The following is a 17,522-nucleotide window of genomic DNA, read 5'->3' as shown; positions in this document are numbered from 1 at the left end:
CATGGATTAACTTTTCTCTATAATAAAAACAATACAACTATATAATGGTCGATGTTTCTTTTTATTAAGTACAATAAATTCTCGAGAAAAAAAAAAATATGTATTCTTTATTCGTGTGTTGAAAAGAACATAAATTATTAGAAAATAATAAGCTTTCAATTAACCTATAACTAGTTTATTATTTTATTTAAAATGAAGGATAGTTAAATAAAATTAAAATTATCTTTTAATGCAGTATCATAATTATATTAGTTGATTTAAAATGAATTATAAACTAATTTTATAAATTAGTTATACGTGTATCATTATCTTCAACTATTTGATACTAGATCACCGAAGTAACTTGATCAAGAAATTTCATTAAAAAGAAGTCATGTGGCAATATGTTTATATTTAAATATAGTTTATCTTATTTTATCTTATCATTATAATTTTTTTAAATTTTTATACAAAACATAATAAGTAATTTAATCTTTTTAAATCTCAAAATAATAATAATATTAAAAAATAATATTCTAACAGTATTTTATTTAACTCATCTAAAACTATCTCATTTTACTATTCAAACGAACTATACTCATTGTTTTCACATATCAAACTGTGAGTATGTGAATTTTAAAGATTTTGATGCTTCGAGATGCAAATTTGATAAAAGAGTGATAGTTAGAAGTCAGAAAATATCATTTAAAAAAAAAAAAATAATAATGATGGTAGTAGGATTGCGAATTAGTTAAAAATTTAGGTAGAAAGAGTCCTTTTATTCTGAGTGGTGCTACTCACAACCAAAAATAGGTACCGAATGGGGTACTGAACAGTCCTATATTTTTTTTGCATCTTTTAAAAATTTTTTAAATCACTTTACATATTTAAAAAAATTTACAAACTTATTAAAAAATACTTGTTTAACCATTAAGTAAAAAAAAAAAATTAAGAAATAAAATAAAATTCCACAAAAAAAATTCGATAGATAAATTCGATATATAGGAGTAGTGTTTCTCTTTTATTATTGTTTTTGTTGTTATTATTATTATTATTGCTTTCCTTAAAAGCATATACGTGTTCGAGTGGAACAATTATTTAGGGTTTAAGGGAGAAGTTACATTAGACTACTCTTACAAGGTCCTCGGTCAGTAGTATTATTTCATATTTGTTGACCATTACTTAAATCACATACATTAAAGGAATTAATTTATCATGAGCATTGAGATCAGCGATCTTTCGGTGTTAAAAAAAAAAAAAAAAGGTTGGATTCGAGGAATGCACACTCGAATCAAGGTAGAAAGCAGAAGGTGGAAAGTTGAAATACCAAGACGACTTAATTAACCACGGGAGTTGCAATTCTCTATGAGATCCAGTTGTATTTGGAGGAACATGTTGCAGGGGTCAAACACCAGGACTTAAAGATCACGAAGGACCGGTCCACCTAATTAGAAGGTAGAGGATAAGAGGGGACCATAAGGGTCAGGAGTAATGAGACTGTCAGGGGCACGGTCAGACACGCAAAATAAGCTTAGCTTTATTACTATAGAAGTACATGCAGGAAAAACAGTCAGATAAATAGGAGGTCTGGATGACTTCTAGCTGATCATCTTCTTCTTCTTAAGTTTTCCTCATTCGATTTGTTCTTCAACCTCTAAACAATGAGCTCTAGCGGAGGCTTTCCTTCCAGTAAATTTATATTCCGGATCACCATTGTACAAAGATGTATAAGAGGCCAAGAGAGAATGTAAACAAGAATATTATAATAGATTTCTCTTCCCCAAATGCACGTGGACGTAAGCGTTATGCCGAACCACGTAAACCTATGTGTTTATTTGTTTATTTTCTCTACACTTATGTTTTTCATTTACCACCATGAACGTATTTATCGCCACCGTATAACAGTTCCAGAACACTGTCAGGGGCTCCAAATAACACAGCTCGAGGCCAAGTTGCCCCAGTGGGCTATGAATGACTTTTTCTCCTCTTCCAGCCTATTGTGAGATTTTTACAGCATCAACAGTGGCGCTGTCTATGGGATTTGATTTCCTCTTTTTTTGGAAGTAGAATGATGATTTTTTGGCACACTGAATAAATCATCGGATGAACAATCAACACCCCCCAGATGAGTATTCTCAATTTTTAAAAACTTCTATGCTTACAAAAAATGGGTGGACGGTGAGGAAAGATTCATTTTTTTCTCACCCAGGAGAGAAACCGAGATCCTCGCCGCTGCTTTCAATCCACTCTAGTGCACTATGCAAGAGAAAAGCACACTGTCCCAAGCACTTACACTTCCGAGTTGCTAGCGGGCAAATAATACACAAGACAATGTAAGAGTGCAGTACATGGGTCGACACTGTGCACTTAAGTGCATAATACCACGCAAGTTGGATGTGCATGCATGCGCATTCGCTGAGCATGCACAGTGCTCGGGAGCATGCCAAGGTGCACCCGAGTCTTGCGGCACCACGTCTTGAGTCCAACGGGGCTGGCGGCGGCTTCTGTCTCCGTAACTATGGCCCCCGTCTTTGGGGGCCGTGAACAGTGCCCTCGCGCACCCACCGTGCACCAGGAAACCATCGTGTGGCTTCACCTTGCCCTGACAAGAGAGGGCGCTGGCGCCCACCACCTAGATCGCCGGCATTTTCTGCCTCCACCAAACACCTCACCAACCACTTTCCCAACGGTGGTAGCTCTGCCAGAACAGCCACATGCGTAGCATGGAAACTAAGGAGCCTAGCCCCATCGGCGCACAGCTGGGCTGCCGGCGATCACCCGGTAGCTCGACAAAGCTCTTGGCCTCAAGAGGTGGTTCCCGTGCACCTCATATGACCAATGGCGGCCGTTGGTAGCTCATGTAGTGCACGAAGCCTGTGCCAAAACACGGTGCACCATGGCCCAGCAACATGACCCCCCACGGACTCCTCCTCGGTCACCCTTCCCGGTGACTAGAACTACTACACAATGCTCGGGCTGCACCACACGGGGCCCTCCTCTGCTCACGACCTCCTTAGCTATAGCAACACCTCCACCAGCTCAGGACCAATTCTCATGCTGCTCGAGAGTCACAACCAGAACTAGTTTTGCTCGGGAGCCACCTGCTCGGTAGCCCATCTACTTAGGACCGACCATCACGCGGCTCAAAAGTCATCATGGCAGCACCTCAGCTCGGGACCAATCCTCACGCTGCTCAGGAGTCACAACTAGAACTCGTTCTGCTCAGGAGCCACCTGCTCGGTAGCCCATCTGCTCAGGATCGACCATCATGCAGCTCGGGAGTCACCATTGCAACCCCTCAGCTCGACAGCCCACCCGCTTGGTAGCCCACCTGCACGGGAGTAACTCAGCTCGAGAATCACCTACCCAGCAATCACTAGCTCGGAAGCCAACCCCACCAACTCGGGAAGCTGCTACTCGGAAGTCATCAGCTCGGAAGCAACCTTACCAGCCCTAGAACCTACTGCTCGAAAGTCATTAGCTTGGGGACAACCTACCCAACAGTCACCAATCGAGAGCCAACTTCATCTGCTCGGGAAACTGCTGCTCGGAAGTCACTAGCTCGAAGAAAACTTCTTAGCTCAGGAACCTCAGCTCTACACCTCTTTTGCTCGGATAGACAATTTCTCAGCTCGGGAAACACAAAATGAGACTCTCCTCCATGCACTGGAAAGTATTTGCTTGCTCGGAATCACCTGCTCGTGGAGCTCTGTACGGGAAAGCACTTGCCACTCGTGGAACTCATTGTTCAATACGGGACAATGGCTGAGACTCTCCTGTTTGTCGCTCTCAGAATTTATGTGAATTCGTTTTTACTAACAAAACTACTCCCTGTAGCGCAGAAAGTCGGCCACGTGACCCCAAGCTCCAACAGAGCAATTCAACACAGACGAGTGTCCCCATTCGACAAGCCGAGTCCTTAGACTCTCCACGAAGTCAGGTCCCTAGACTCGTTGCGGGGTAATGCCAAGTCTCTACACTTGCAACGAAACCCAAGTCCCTAGACTAGCAACGAAGTCGGGTCCCTAAACTCGCTGCGGGGTAAGGCCAAGTCTCTAAACTCGCTGACCCCCGTCTAACAAAGCTGAGTCCCTAGACTCACCACGAAATCGGCTCCCTAGACTTGCCGCTAGGTAAGGCCAAGTCTCTAGACTTGCCAACCCCTCGTCCAACAAAGTCGAGTATCTAGACTCGCCACGAAGTCGGATCCCTAGACTCGCTGCGGGGTAAGGCCAATTCTCTAGACTCGCCAACCCCGCATCCAACAAAGCCAAGTCCCTAGACTCGCCATGAAGTCGGGTCTCTAAACTCGCCACGAGGTAAGGCCAAGTGTCTAAACTCACCGATTGTCCATCCAGCAAAGTTAAGTCCTTAGGCTCGCCACGAAGTTTGGTCGCTACCCTTGATGTGGGGTAAGGCCAAGTCTCTAGACTTGCCGACCCCCTGGTCCAACAAAGCCGAGTCTCTAGACTTGCTACGAAGTCAGGACCCTAAACTCGCTGCGGGGTAAGGCCAAGTCTCTTGACTCGCCGACCCCTCGTCCAACAAAGTCGAGTCCCAAGACTCACTACGAAGTCAGTCCCTAGACTCGCTGCGAGGTAAGGCAAAGTCTATAGACTCGCTGATCCCCTGTTCAACAAAGCCGAATCCTTAGACTTGCCACGAACTACCTACCTGCACTTTACATAATCGAGCTCATCTCTCAATCTTGAGTTTGGAAATGTTTAATACTCGCACCAGAGGAACAAATGAATGAGGACTGGCCTCCGGAACTTATTTCCCTACGCACTCGGGTAGACCAATTCAGCTGCATCTTTTAGCTTTGAAGATTCTCAAAGTCTTCTTTTTTGAGCAAATTGCCCTTAAGAATCATGGGATATTGTGAGGGGGGTAAAACACTAGGGCCCAAAGACCATACCCAGCCCACCTAATTAGGAGCTAGAGGACAAGAGGGGACCATAAGGATCGGGAGGCATGAGGCTGTCAGGCGGTCAGGAGGTAATGTGGGTGCATGGGGGCTGTCAAGGGAAAAGGACGACAGGAGGCATGGGGCTGTCAAAGGGGCATGGTCAAACACGCAAGACAGACTTGGCCTTAACACTACAGGGGCGCACGCAGGAAAAGCAATCACATAAATAGGGGGTCTGGACGAGTTCCAGCCGGATCATCTTCTTCTTCTTTTTCAGTTTTCCTCATTCGGCTTCTTTTTCAACCTCTGAACAAGGAGCTCCAGTGAAGGCTTTCTTTTCAGTAAATTTATATTCTGGCTTACCATTGTACATAGAGATATGAGAGGCTATGAGCGACTGTAAATAAGAATATTATAGTGAATATCTCCTCTCCAAATGTCCGTGGACATAGGTGTTATGTCGAACCACGTAAACTCATGTGTTCATCTCTTTATTTTTTCTATACTTATGTTTTCCATTCTCCGCCATAGACGTACACATCGCCACTTTACAGCTACACTGGAACACTACCGAGGGCTCCAAACAACACAGCTCAAGGCCAAGTCGCCCTAATGTGCTGGGAATGACTATTTCTCCCCTTTCAACCCGTTGTGTGATTTTTACAGCATCAATACAATTAATTATAATTATGAAACTCTAGATCTAGGCATTCCTTTAAACTTATATATACAGCATGCATGCATGGCACATTGAGAAATGGAGAATTTCGTATATATGGTTGTTAGTGAACAAATTAAATAACGTATATTTTTTACGAGTAATATTACATACAGTCATGAAGTATATAAGTGTCATACAATCACTTCAGAAAAGAGTGAAATCTATTATTAAAAAATTAAATTTTCTATATAGATCTCATGTTATGAGAAATACTAGTCCCCCCGCTGGCCCCTCCCGCTTGATGTGGAGTACCCACGTGTAAGAATATTAAATATTTAAAAAATAAAACTTGGCTACAGTAAACTTGGCTACAACCCTTACCCATCGTCCAAAAGCCTTCTTCAAAATCCCAGATCTACAGCCCGTACCCATCATCCACTTCCCAAAATCGAGATTCTTCTTCAAAATCTTGGCTAGAGATTCTTCCAGCCTTCTTCCACATCGTCCAAACGGTACTTCCATCTCTGTTCTTTCTTGAAAATCGTCTCTCCTCCGCATCGTCTTTCATCCGCATATATTTTTGGGGTTGAGATTTCTTAATGTATTTCCACTGGATTTATTTTTTTGAGTTATTATTATTTAGAAATTGGGTCTTGAGCTCAAAGCCTCAAATGCTCTCTCTGGTATATGCTTCTATATTTTTTTCTATTGCTTTTTGTGGGTTTGGTTTTCGAATGAAAGAAATGATTTTTGATCTGTTTTTCTTTTTTTCTCAAATTGGACTTAAAAATCTAAGTCCAACAACAAATTTCAAACCAACAAAAAATCTAAGCTATTTTGCTATTTTAGCCCGTCATAATTCTGATGGTTGTACGTTTGATCCTTCCAATGAGCTGCATTGTTCATCATATTTCACAATCCATGCCCTTTTTAGATAAAGATTCAGGAAGATCATTCGGCAGCAAACGTGTTCACCTTATATTTTTTTCAGTTAAATAATCCCCGCTCATTTTCTTTTCTTTTTTTTCTATTGCTTTTGTGTGTTTGGTTTTCGGATGAAAGAAATGACTTTTGATCTGTTTTTATTTTTTTCACAAATTAGACTTAATTTAATTTGTGTTCTGGGTTTACATTTGTGTTCTGTCTCTTTGTTGGCTTATAGCTGTTTATAATTCATCTTGTAGATTCCTGGAGGGTTGGAGCATCTCTAAACTTCCCTTTATACTGGTAATTGTAGTAATGAACCATCTGAAATTGTCCAGCGGGATAAATGCATTGGACAGTTAATCTTTCCATTATTGACTAATAAGTGAGATCAAGTTCCATTAAATTTGAATAATTCCGTTGAAAATTGATTTTGCATAAAAGACAAATTTGAGAAATAAAGTACTCCCATAGAGGGTAACGGTGGTAGGGAAGGAGTCAAATTTAACGATGCATTGAGTACGAATCCACCACCAGAGTTCACAAATGGAGCCTGAGAGTCTTGAAGAGGAAAAGGTTGTGGAAATAGAAATGAATCAGGTGTCTCAATCATTACCAGATACCCCTCCTTCGTTTGGTGATACCAAGGGCTCAGATGATGAAAGCTTTTATCTGGACAGTGTGCATGTATGGTATTAAGAGTTTTAGATTTGATAATGATTTTGTCACTTATATTTTACTGTTTTTTGGTATTGACCTTGTAGTATTTTGGGAGAGTGTAATCAGTTCCAACAAATATATATTTGCATAGCAATACTTTAGATTTTTTTCCATTATGTTTTCTTGAAGCATGTTTTGTGCTACTACAATTTTTAGCTGGTATTGTGACAATTAGATGCAGCGTGTGATTTTGAATGTGGTATTGGAAAATTTTACTTTTCACCCCAAAACGACCACATATTTTTCAATTTAGTATTGAAAAATTTAAACCTACAAATATTTTATAGGCATGGAAAACCTGGAGACAGAGGACACCTTTACATGAAAAAAAAAAAAAAGACCAAAAGCATTTTTTCAGTCCAACATGATATGAATTAATACTATCGCAAAATCATTAATAATTTCTAAGAAAAAAAAAAGTAAAAAATGTGATTATTATTACAAAAAGTGATCATAATTTACAGAAAAGTGATAGTCATTACAAAAAGTGATCATCTTCAATTAATATATATTCATCTCCACCAAAAAATTGACATCTCCATCAATAATGAAAATTCCAAATAATAGTCATTACAAAGAGTACTTTAGCAATTTCCACAAAAAAATATCCAGCTCCACCAAAACTGCGTCATTTATAATTGAATCTGTACATCATCTTCTTGGTCTGCTAGATGCAATAAAGAAGGCTACGTGGAAGGGTTGAGCAATAATAAGATTAAAAGCAAAATTATAAGCATTGAAAAGGCAAAAAATATGGTTAAAAGAACCAACACTTTTTAGATATGTTATACTGTAATGTAGTTTGGATTACCTGTGAGGGAGAAGCAGTCGATCCAATTCCAAAATTTCCAAAATTTCCAAAATAAGTCGTAGTGTGGTCACGTGCATACTGTGGGCATAAAAGGGAAAATAAATCTGTTAAAACAACCCCACAATATAGTCGTCCATGTATAGTTGGATTACCTGTGGCGGTGGCATAATCGGTCCAATACCAAAATAAGTCGGGCCAGGTGTATACTGTGAATATATTGGGCAAGGTGTGTACTGTGATATAAAATGAAAAAAAAATGGTTAAAAGAACCGTTTCAAAATGAAAAAAAAAATGGTTAAAAGAACCAACCTTTTTAAGACATGTTATACCGTAATATAGTTTAAATTACCTGTGAGGGAGGACCAGTCGAGGGAGTTGAAAAAAAAGACGGCGCATGTGTCCAAACTTGACTTTGTTGATCCTATAACCATTTAATCCAGACATTGATGTATCTTTTTTTAGGTAACATACAAAAACTGACAACAATAAACAATGAGAAGTACCTGGGTTTGAGAAGGCTCATGTTGTGTGCCGTTGATATTGCATTCATCTGATAGGTGAGTACGCTGCTATGCATTGGAAGGAATATAATAAGAAGACTTAATTTACAAAAGACTTAAGAAGACTTTATTTTCAAAAGTATTACAAATGAACCTCAGATTCACAGCATTGCAATCTCCTTCTCATACTAGGTTTCTTAAGAGTCTTCTCGACGGGGTGCACTTTTCTCCTAGACGGTGGTCTTCTCTTACTACGAACTACTACTAGACTAAGAACTTTTCCTGTCGTTCCCTCCATGGTAGTATCATGATCAGGGATGCTCGGGTATTCTACCTTCAACTCCTCTAGTTGGCTAATCAATTTCTCAGTGCTGCTCTCGGCCTTTGAAGCATTCGAACACAGTTCATAGAAACAATTTTGTATCCTATCGTACCTCCGGGCATTGTGGTTGCTACTTGTGTCATAATTGCTCTTGAAGAATGTGTATTTTCGTTTTACATCCTTTCTCCACCGATCCAATATGTATTTTGATGTTACTGTGCTCTTGCCTAGCTGCGTCAAGATACGAAGAACGTGTCTGCATAATATGCCCTTAAACTCGAACAACTTGCAACTGCATTTAACATCAAATGGATCTTCATCAATCTTAACAGTGTAGTTTGCACGTTTTAATAAGTCATCATGCACTTGAACCTCATCAGCAACTACAAATGTATATCTACCACCCTCGCAACCCAATAACGAGGTAGACAAATATATAAATCCTCGCAATTCTTCTTGTACTTCTTTAAATTTAGCAATTTGTATGCCTTTTGAAATTGTTTCTCAAGAGGATAGCGACTGATGCAAGGAATCTCAGTATTAAATGAATTGAAGTCAGCAATTGCTTCATTCTCTACCTTCCTCCTTAGGGCTGAATCGTACTGATCAACGAATTGTTTTAGAGTTGTTTTAGAATTAACGTAGTCATCGAAAAATGCATTCATACTTTCACTCCGTTGTGTCGTTGACATTCCTGCCCAAAATGTGTCTCTGACGTAGGCTGGCACCCAAGAACGCCGGTCACTATATAGTGATCCCAACCATGCATTCTCATGTAGACCATATGTATCGAGCATATGGCACCAACGTTCCTCGAATTCATGCTTACTTAAAGAGTCATATACACACTTCTGTAGAGATCAAGAATGTGATCCAAATTTCTCATGAAGTTTCTTCATGATATGCCACAAGCAGAAGCGATGCCTAGACGTCGGAAATACCCTTGAAATTACAATTTGCATTGCCTTATCTTGGTCTGTGATGATTACATTTGGTGGTTGGTCATTCTTACACTTCAATCATGCCTCAAATAACCACTCAAAGGTATGTGCGTCCTCATTGGATATCAATCCGCATCCGAATAAGATTGACTGACCATGGTGATTTACACCAACAAATGGCGCAAATGGCATCTTGTACGCATTAGTCAAGTATGTTGTGTCAAATGTAATCACATCCCCGAATGATTCATACGCAGCTCTACTTTGGGTGTCTGCCCAAAACACATTCTTTAACTGCAACTCATGGTCCACATCTATCTGATAGTAAAAATCTGGATTTTTACTCTGCATATCTCGAAAATAATTACATAGAGCTTCAGCACCTCCAACCCCGAGGCGAAGCTGACGTGCTTTGTCAATGTAGTTCCGACACTTTTTCTCCCCGAATGGCACATTCTCATAACCTCTCGCCTCAACAACACATGCTTGAAATTTTTTGACACTCGTATACCTGCCTCGTCATTTATTTCAAGTCTCTTAGCCACACGAGTATCAATCTTATTAAAGCATCTGAAATGTCTTGTCTTTCCCGGACTACAAACGTGTGTGTGATCCAATTTTACTTTAGTCAGGGTATATCCACCTTCATTATTCAGGGATGCATTAATCCTAGCCATACACCCTACCTTTTCTGTTCCTCTTGGCTTCAGAATATTCGCAGCCTTACTCTTGGATGTGCCTTCTCGCGCACATACCAAGCAGAGCCATCTAACATTCCCATCGTCATCCGGTCTAGAATTTCTTTTACACACCCTAAACCCCTTCTGCTTACCATACTTCATATAGTAAGACCAAACTTCTTCAAAAGATGAAAATGTCATTCCAAGCTTAGGAGATTCAATGGTTTTATCACACTCATTATCTGCATGTCTTACCTCAGCACACTCATTATTTGCAGGTCCTACCTCATCAAACTCATAATCATCATACTGATATTCTGCACCTCCTATGCCAAAATCCATTGCAAGTCTAAACTGGAAATTATTTGACAAGCTACAACCATAGTCAAATAAATCATCATTTGAATATGCAGTTCATCATATTCAAATACACATAAAATTTCTCCAAATCAAATGGTTAATACACATATAATTTTGTTTTCATGTGTAGAAGTTGACTAAGGCATATAACAATTGAAGAGTGTGTAGGTGGGAATTTTCAGTTTTTCACCAAAATAAAAAATTGAGGACTCTTACTGCATTGACATCATTTTTCTCTCTGTTTTGGGTTAACTTTATAAATATATTTTGATCATTTCCCATGCACAATAATCAATACCATTTACACATTTATATTTACTTGCACCAAAACCCTTCCTGCATGCATCTCTACATATTACATATACTTTTTTTTTTTTTTGAATAAATACATTTGCCACCAATGGAATTACAATTTGCAGGAAAAATAAGAGTTGGTTCATCTTGAAATTAGGGAATCAAGGCTGGAAATTTCCCAAACGTGCACAAGCATATATAGAAAAGAAAACTAAGATTGTAGAGAACAGCAGAAACAAACAGCAAAGTCCATTTATCCGAACAAGATAATCAAAAGCTAGTCCTTCTAACTACCAAAAACTCATTATGCTATTTACAATATTTTTTGCCTGCAATCTTTTACCTTACTGCTAGTACTCATAAATGTGTTAATGGCATGGAGAAGACCATATGCCTACCCCAAAAACTAGAGACAGAGAGTAAATGCTTTTAAGTAGAATATATGGAATGATGAATAATGGTTTTATAAAACCAAATGAGGGTCCACACAATTTTTTTTCTTCTCCGGAGGGTCCACACAATTTTTTTTTCTTTGCAGGGTCCACACAATTGATACAAGCTCTTCCAAATTGTTTTCTTAATAGTTCAATCCACTTTTTTTTTTTTTTTTGCATGCATCTGCACATAGTCCTAAGGAATCGGAGTGACCCAAATTGGCAAGGGCTAAAATAAATAAAAAGAACGCCATAAAAAAAATCTGGAAATCACTAGCACGTTATTAAATTAAACCCAATATACAGTCAAATCCGACAAGATAATCACATACACAAAACCCTAATGTAAGAGGAAATGATAAAATGTTAATGGAAATACTCACATAAATAATAAATGGGGAACCTCGAACTCGTGGTAGTTGTAGATGCCGGAAATGGAGCTGCGGATTGCAGCTGCGTGCCGAAAGACCGCTGCGCTTAGAGGCCAATGTTGGACTGGGAAACTCACATGAAGACCGTTACTTTTGGAGGCCAATGTTGCTGGAGAACTCACACGGAAATGAAAAAAAAAAAAAAGCAATAAAAAGTTTCAGAGGCAATGAAAAGTTTTGATGTTGAAGCCGATATCGCTGGAACTTGCAGAAAAGAAAAATGCAATGAAAAGTGAAAAAGTTACATTTTGTTCATTTCCTCCTCCCCCACTTTTTTTTTTAATTACAAGTGGCATGACACATGGCATGCCACGTTGGGCGGGATAGGCGAGCGGGAGAACTGAGAGGGGATTGTAGAAGTACTCCATGTTTTTTAAAGTGATTGCACGACACAGCTTGCGCACTTATGATAGCAACAATCATCTCTCATTTTGTACTCACAGCTCATAGAGCATGGGAATGATGCAGCAGCAATTACAACCATATTTTCCATTTCAAAACATGTATACGAGTCATTTACTTCAAAACACAATAACGTATTGATCAAAATAATTCTATATTTACCTTTAAAAAAAAAATCACAACTCTAGTCTTATAATAATTTTTTGAGTAATACTATATATAGTTTTGAGGCGTGCAAGTTTCGAACATTATTTAAATAAAAAATGGAATACATCATAAAATAATATTTTTCATGCATGTCCCACTTTTTCAAATGAATCGTGTGAGACTTACACACTTTAAAACTGTACAAATAATTTTTCATCATTTAGTTTATCTTGATCAAAACTAATTGGACCACTGAAAGCTTGTATCATTAATATTTCTGCAATATACTTAAGTATAAAACATAAAAAAAAACATTAGAAACAGTGAAATTAGTGTGTAACACCAACCGCCTATATTGGTTGCATGAATGGTTGGTAGGATATAATAGCACACTATATATTATTAGGGTAGTGCTATTATGCTATCTAAATTTGCCTACTTCATATGTCTCTAATGTAAATTGTATTTTTTTTTTTTTTATTTCAAACATTTTTCAAATATGTTTAAACATTAAAAAGATTAATACATTAATAGTTACTTCCTTAATCATTAAATAAAAAATAATATTAAAAATAAAATAAAACACACAAACAGTTAAGTTGAGAGAGCAAACTCAAAAGTAGGGTTGTAAACGAGCTGAGCGGAGTTGGTCTTTGACTTGCCAAGCTCAACTCGACTCAAAATACTCGATCTCGAGCTCGAGCCGAAGCTCTAGATTTTTTTTTTAATTCTTTGTTCGAGCTCGACTCGATAAGCTAAATTCTCAACTCGAGCTCGTCCCACAAACGAGTTCGAGTCGAGCTGAGCCGAGCTCGAGCTCGAGCTCGAATTCTTTATTTTTTTCTTTTCTTGAATAAGATTTAATAATTAATAAATTAAATAAATTAAAAATTAAAAAATCTAATATTGAATTTATATAACTAACAAGTAGAACCTCTATTGAATTATAAAATTTTAAGAAATTTATAAATAATTAATATTTAACTAGTTGATATTTATCCAAAGCAACAATATATTATATGCCTACATGTATTATTAATACATACACTTAATATGATAACATATATCTATTTCATATATGGTTCTCACATACTAGTATATAAAATTATTAGATCTTATTGACTAATTATTATACAAATTATAAAATATACTTATGACGTATGTTTGTTATATAGACATGAGTAATTAAATTATATATTATATATTTAATTATAAAAGTGGTATGCTAATATGATTAGTTATTACATATATATATGTGTGTGTGTGTGTGTGTGTGTGTGTGTGTGTGTGTGTGTGTATACATAGGTGTATGTATATGTTTATCAATATATGAATGAGTTTTAACGAGTCGAGCTAACGAGTCGACTCGAGCACAAACGTGCGAGCCTTAACAGAGTCGAGTCGAGTTTTGTCGGGTATGTATCATTTATAATTCGAGCGGGTATCTGCTTTCACGAACGATTTTTTTTTTTTTTACGAGTCGAGTTCGATTTGAGTTTAACTGAGCAAATATTGAACGGGCTATCGAACAGACTGGTTCATTTACAGTCCTACTCTAAAACATTTCCCGGACCAATTTCTTAGACTTTTAGCCTGCAAATGCACCCATCCGTTTGTAATGCATAATTATTCGATTATCCGTTACAGATCACATGTAATCTATTTTTGGGGCATCGTACGTTTATGAATTAATATCTCCACATCATCAAGGGCCAAGGGCCATATATATATAGAGAATTGATATTTGCAATCGTGAGTGCGCAAGTGCCGTGCAGTCGCTTTGAAAAAAGTAAATAAATACGGGACCCACATAAAAATAAATTAATTTTTTAATAGTAGACCCTTCTATTTTTCAAAATAATTGCACGGCGCTTGCGCACTCCACGACTGTACATAACATTACTAATATATATATATATATATATATATATATATATATACACACACGTTCTGACTTACAAGACACTAGTCATAAAGGCTTACGTTCAGATTGAATTATTGGTTGTAAGGCGATCAGATGATCCCACCATCACGTGTTCAAGTCCTATATATTTCATGTGCTTTCTTTTGTTTTTTATGCTTTAATCTGTGTTTATGTTAGGCAGATCTTTATAGTTAATTTTGTATATGTGTAGTCAGATATGGTTTTTTTTTTTAAAGAGTTGTCTAAAAAAATTCCAATTTTGTCCTTTTGGTCTCTATTTCGTCTCTAAAAGACCATCTCAAAATGTTTTTAGAGATGAAATTCAATTTTCATCTCAAAAAATCACTTTTAGAGACAAAATTTGGCAGAACCAATCGAAACTGTTCGAACGGGAGTTATTTTTAGACGAACCAATTTATTCTCAAAAAATTGATAGAATGGAATATTTGTCAGTTCGAATCGACCCGTCCATTTCAACAAATTAAAATTTTCATTCTAACAAATAACCATAGTTGATCCTATTCGAACGAACGGAGTGTTCGAACCAGTAAATTTTGTTCGAATGTCTTTTGTTCAAATAGAAATTATGTTCATTCGAACAGAAATTTTATTTTGTGAAATTATGTCCACTCGAATGGTGTTTTGAAAATTAACGTTGTTCGAAAAAATATTTTATCGTTCGAACGTTCGTACGGGCTGTATTTCTTGTTTGTCATTCAAATTGGTTATTTTGGTTATTTTTTATTCAAATGGGTCTGTTTTTGTTCAAATGAATTTATAAATGGTAATTTAACGTTCGAACGGTATTAATCATACAGATAATAAATTAAGTAATTAAAAATATCATACTAGTATTACACAAATTGTAATTCAAATATCAATTGTTCAAATGTTTTGCAACATAATAAAAGAAAAGACAATGAAAGAAAAAATAAATTTTAAGATTGTGGTGGTGGTATAGAATTTTGGGACATAATTGACTGCAACTGTTCAAACATAACTTTTTGTACCTCTGTCCCCAATCTCCTCTGCATGTTTTCTTACTAATCGGATCAACAACTCTTTTTCTTTGGACTTCAATTGTTCTATCTCAATTGTTGATTTCTCAAATTCTTTAGTCTTGTCATCATTCAATCTGATTCGACAAGAGGATGATGATGTTGAGGATGACTTCATGCAACGTCCTAAGCCCCTCAAATATCCAAATTGTGATTCAAGAACTTAAGAAAGGATCTGAGCATCATTGACAAAAGATGCATCAGATGGATCCATGACAGTTTCCTTAAGAGATATATATCATATTGGCCTACAAAAACAAAAACAAAAACATTATGTGACAATGGAATTAAAGAAATTTAAACTTATAAAATTTGCCTCTGCTTCGGGACTGGCCCAAACACCATCACGATTTTAATGTGTTTTAACATACAATTAGATCAGATCATAGCCAGCAGGACTTTCTTCTTTCTACAAAATAAAAATCTATATTAGAACTTAAATCAGAAAAGTGTATTATACGTTAATATTTAACAGGGACTAAAATAACTTGCCATTTTGTTAGACAAATGATCAAAAGATCAAGAACCCACATAATGGTGTATTGTTAAATTTGATCTATTTGCTTTGTTCACAGTACTCTGTTGCTAAAAACAATATTAGTCTATATGTTTAATACATCTATCATATACTATTAAAAAAAGATAGCAGCGAAATTACCTGATAAGCAGGATCTTCAAACATATCACAAACATTCTCTCTTTCGTTTGGTGACATTGCTTGGAATGGATTTTGGTGCGCCTCTATTATAATACTGAACTTCTTATAGTGTGCATGGCATCGACCTTTGTATCTCCAGAATGCATTTCACATCAATTCCTCAACCGTTAATCGATCCTCTAGTCGGCCAAAATTAAGTTCAAACTCATCTTTTAAAAAATTATAAACAATTAGTATAAATACAAAGTAACTTGAAAGTAACAAGTTATATATTTAGTTGATTGAGATGTAGGTTATTACCGAGCATCGCTTTTTGATGTGGTTTTTCACATCTTGGGAAACTTTAGACCAAGAGGATGTAGCAATCGATGCATACGTATTGCTTTTCGTTTGGGAGGCATATCTATTTGAAATTGTAACAAATTATTATTCAAACAAACATTACAGATATTTATAAGAATAATATTTACAAAAATTCATGTTTGAAATTCATTCCCTATCCGTTTTGTTGGACCCGTCGCCATCATCCTCACTAGACACTTCAGTTGATTCATTTTCTTCCGATATTTCATGCTCAATTACTTCGAGTTGAACATCTTCTCTACGCAATGAGACTATATCATATTGGCTTAAATTAACAAATAGATTGATGCCTATTTCGTTTTCTTGATATGCTTCTTCATTTGCTGGACTATCAACTTCTTCATGTGGTTTGTCTGCCTCTGGAATGTAATTATATACATTTCTTGGTGCAAAAAAAAACTTGATTCGCTTGGCAAGCGAGAACGAATGGATCGTCCTCATGCCATGTGCAAGATGTATTGACACTCACAAAATAATTATCGTTACGCACTCCCAACATAGAATTTGAGACATCCCACCAATTACACTTAAATAACCAGACCATATATCCCTCCACGTACAACTTTTTTTTGTGCATCCTCCCACAGTCTTCCAAAGTTTCCATTTCCCTCAAATGATTATGCAGATGTTCCTTATCCATCCCTCATCCCAAATATTCCTGCACCTAGATCGCCTAACATCTAAGTCATATTCTCTCCATTATCATCACTGTCATCAGGATCATCTACATTAATATCTTCCATGTCAATATCGTTACCCTCCTCCATTTGATTGGTCTAACTGCAAAATCTAACTCTTTTGGGAAATGGTTTGTCATGTAAGACCCAAGATGAGTACTTATGATCGATTTCATTTACAAATAAATAATCGTCTACTACCACCAAATTATAAGAACTAAGATTTTTGCACTTCTTGTACGGACATCTTAAAAATCATCGACTGTCAACACTCATGCGAGCAAATTTTATAAAAAAAACTTCACTCCTTGTGCATACTCCTTATAG

At 37.0% G+C, this 17,522-nt stretch overlaps 1 pseudogene; it reads right to left on the bottom strand.

Annotated features, from left to right (window-relative positions):
- Positions 1–8,646: 8,646 nt before the first annotated feature.
- Positions 8,647–10,789, bottom strand: LOC109018800 (annotated as a pseudogene).
- Between the last annotated feature and the right edge of the window lie 6,733 nt (positions 10,790–17,522).

Source organism: Juglans regia, chromosome 7, assembly GCF_001411555.2.
Source record: "Juglans regia cultivar Chandler chromosome 7, Walnut 2.0, whole genome shotgun sequence".
In the NCBI taxonomy this organism is placed as follows: Eukaryota; Viridiplantae; Streptophyta; class Magnoliopsida; order Fagales; family Juglandaceae; genus Juglans; species Juglans regia.
This window is presented reverse-complemented; position numbering and strand designations above follow the sequence as displayed.